Below are 4,250 nucleotides of genomic sequence, written 5' to 3'. Positions count from 1 at the left end.
AGACAACATGAAGCCTATGGTGATAGAAGATTGTCCATGGTGATTACCAATCTCAATGACCAAGAAAATGGAACAGAAACACCGGTGTCCACATCCAATGGTAATGATGATCAACAAATTAGCTACAGCTACAACACTATGCATTCATGGTTATTACCTTTGTGACACATATATGCAGACCCTAAGGATTTAAGGAGGCAAAGGGATAGGGAGCGATATGCTCAAAACAGGGATGAGATATTAAAACGACAACGCCTATCCCGTGAAAAGAGGAAGACTGCAAGTTGACTCCTGAACGATGATACCACTGTGTCACACACACCAGCTACAGGTCAAACCGGTGTCACCCAACTACAAAGGCTGACATTTAATGATACTGGTTGTGGGTTACCATGTAATATGATTCTGTGTTCTTAGCTCATCCAACATGTCCAAACCAATGTTTACTGATGTGGTGCTGAAAATTTGTCGCAGGCTTATCAAGTATGCAAAATTCATCTGATGAACGCGTCACTCATAACCAAGAGATTAATTTAACAAACGAGGAAGATTCCAATTGGTTGCGCAGGAATGATGCGTATCAGAGGCAGCAACGACATGGTAAAGATTCCACAATCTAAGATGCAGGTTAGTTCAGAGACATAATCATTTTGCATGTGGGCCAGCATGATTTATTTTGTCGTAAATCTGGGTTCTCTATCGTATGTTCAGGTATACAACTTTCACACGGATCCAATCAACCTGTACCTAGGCCGGCTAATAATACGAGAAGAGCTGCTGAACCGGCTTCGCATGGTACTCAAAACACTAATAACTTGTAATTGGATTTGCGACATTCTTATGCTCTAATGATCTTGTGATTTGCCACCAGGCGAGGACCGGAATGATGATCCATATGGAATTTTTGAGCCCGTTGTTGAACATACCAGTTTAGAAGGTAAAACACATACTTTCGTTCACATATAAACGTCGTACATGCTTGTTTGCTGACCAATATATTCCCTACTAGACTGCTTGGATCCATTGCATACTGGAGAACATGCATACCATGAGCGTGATGAAGAAGCTAGAATTTATATGGATCAGGGTGTGTCCATTGTGTATTTCCTAATTTAGCACCCTCAAGTGCAAATTTTGTAAGTGTTTACTGATGATGTGATACTTGTGTCTTCTGTTCTAGATGTTGCTTTTGAATCGTTCCAAGATGGACGTCATACTACACGAGCAGCACCCGTAGCAAGTACAGATGAATTCATATACCGAAACCTACCTACAAAGCATCATGTCCTAAGAAAGGTTGCGGACCGTCGCCACTGTGGGGCATTGCGGTTTCCATTCGAGGGCCCAACATTTTGTTGCAGAAAAGGAAAAGTCAGATTATTTACTCCAGATGTTCCAGAAGAATTGAGACGGTTGTTCACAAGTCAAGATGATGAGGACGCTAAATATTTCAGAGAGCATATACGGTATTTCAACTCGCACTTCTCATTCACAAGTCTAGGAGTCACCCTTGATCGTCGAGTAAGCACTGCGGCAGGAACTGGCGTATGTACATTCCGTGCGTGTGGTGGGTTGTACCACGCTCTTGACGATCTGGTGCCGGGTGATAATGGACCTCGGCATTTCCAGCTCTATATTTATGATACAGATCAAAACTTGGTTCACAGGGCTAATAGGTCTCCAGATCTTAATATAGACCTCATACGAAAGATTCTGAGAATACTAGAGCGTAACCCGTATGCACAAACTTTCAGAAGGCTTCGGTCGGTTCCAAATCTAGATGAGTACAAAATCTCACTAAACACGGATATCAAGTTGGATCAGCGAAGGTACAATGCCCCAACGACCTCCCAAGTGGCAGCCATATGGTTTGAAGGCAGTGACCCACAAAATTGCTTCGACAGGAGTGTTGTCGTCCATGCGAAAAAAGGGAACCGGCCACTATATATTAGAGCATACTATGGGTGCTACGACCCATTGTCATATCCACTATTCTTCCCACGTGGAGAGACTGGTTGGAATCGTTGCATTCCATATATTCCGCAACAGGATGACGCGACCCATGAGGCCACGACCCATGATTTACCTTCAGGTATCATTCATCATTGCTAAATATCCAATTTGTATGTTGTCGACCATTATAGGTAAACCACCATACTGATATTTATGTTCGGTATCTTAAGATGACAATGAGGATAACCCAGATGAGGATTTTGCTGACAATGAAGGAGATGTAACACAATCCAGGAAATTTGTAACTGCAAGGGAATACTATTGCTTCAAGCTACAAGTCAGGAGGAAGCTTTTTAACATAGTCTTCTTTGGGGGGCGCCTTTTCCATCAATGGGCTGTTGACATGTATATTAAGATCGAGACTATGCGGCTTGACTGGTACTCAAGGCCAGAAAATCAGAAGGTCATCCGCGCTGACATGTACCAGGTAATGTGCTTGTGTTTATTGTAATACATCATAATATAACTATGTGGTGGATGTTCCATGCTTTGAGTATAACCTGGTATGCTATTACAGGGTCTTGTTGACACCGTAGTTGCCGGTGAGTCACACAGTGATCGAATTGGCAAAAGAATCGTGCTTCCACGGACATTTCCTGGTGGTGATCGTGCCATGCAACGGAGGTTCTTGGATGCTATGGCAATAGTGCAGCGGTCGGGTAAACCCGATTATTTTATCACGATGACTTGCAATCCATATTGGGAGGAGATAACCGAGGAACTGTTGCCTGGACAAATGCCGCAGGACCGCCCAGACCTGGTTGCAAGAGTATACAGTGCTAAACAGCGAGATATGATGGACTTACTAACTAAGGAGAAGCATTTTGGAGAAGTCGCAGCCTATCTACATGTCACCGAGTTTCAAAAGCGAGGTCTCCTGCATGACCATGTACTTCTAATCATGAAAGCAAAAAGCAAGTTAGCGACTCCAGATGACTATGATCGGGTGATATGTGCAGAGATACCTGACAAACAGAAACACCCCATTCTACATGATCTGGTCGTCAAACACATGTTGCACGGACCATGTGGTGAGTTGAAAAAAAGTTGCCCATGCATGATTGATGGACAATGTCGGTTCCATTACCCCCGAGATTTTTGCGATGCCACACAACAAGGGAAAGACTCATATCCCATCTACAGGAGGAGGGACGTTGGGCAGAGAATTAGGATCTGAGGAGCAGATTTGGACAATAGGTGGGTGGTCCCTTACAACCCTTCTCTGGTTATGCGATACAACTGCCACATTAATGTAGAAGCATGCTCCAGCAGCAAGGCAGTTAAGTACTTGTTCAAGTACATCTATAAAGGGCATGATCGTACATCCTTTGCATGCGAGCAAGATATCATCAATGATGGTGGAATCATCAATGAAATCCGGCAATATAGGGATGCACGCTATGTATCTCCTCCAGAGGCTATATACAGGGATTTTCGTTTTAAACTGTTTGGTGTCAGTCCATCTGTGCTACAACTCCAGCTTCATTTGCCAAATATGCATACAGTTGCACTTAAAGCTTGTGAAAATCTGGAAGATGTTGTAGCACGACCGTCTTCTTCCAAGTCCATGCTTACAGAATACTTTGAGATTAACCGGAAGTTTCCAGTAGCACGGAACTTATTGTACAGAGAGTTTCCAAAACATTACAGATGGATACCTAAAAAAAAAGTGTCAGAATAGAAAAACTAAGAGATTACAGATTGGAAGACTTGTGTATGCACACCCTGCTGAAGGAGAAAGATACTACTTGCGTGTGGTCCTAAGTCATGTCCGAGGTGCCACTTCATTCGATGCTTTAAAAACTGTAAATGGCAATCCATGCAGTTCCTTCAGGGGGGCATGTGAGCACTTAGGCCTGATTGAGCACGATAGAACTCTCGATGATTGCATGACGGAGGCAGCCACATTTCAGATGCCTTCTGCCCTGAGACGGTTATTTGCGACTATACTGGTGTTTTGGGAGGTAACAGAAATCCGACAGCTATGGGACAAACATCTAGCATCGATGTCTAAGGATTACCGTCGTAATCAATCCAGTGATGCAGCAATTGAGCAGATGGTCCTCAGAGATATTAGGGATATGTTGCAATCCATGGGGAAGGATATTGCAGGCTATGGACTTCCGGATTTGCTTGACACTGATGGTTCTGATGACGGTGAGTACAAAGAGGTAATAGAGGAGAGGGAAATCAGCGTGGACAAAGAACACCTAGATTTATTTAGCAGTTTGAACAAT

This window comes from Hordeum vulgare, chromosome 6H (genome assembly GCF_904849725.1).
Source record: "Hordeum vulgare subsp. vulgare chromosome 6H, MorexV3_pseudomolecules_assembly, whole genome shotgun sequence".
Lineage (NCBI taxonomy): Eukaryota > Viridiplantae > Streptophyta > Magnoliopsida > Poales > Poaceae > Hordeum > Hordeum vulgare.
This window is presented reverse-complemented; position numbering follows the sequence as displayed.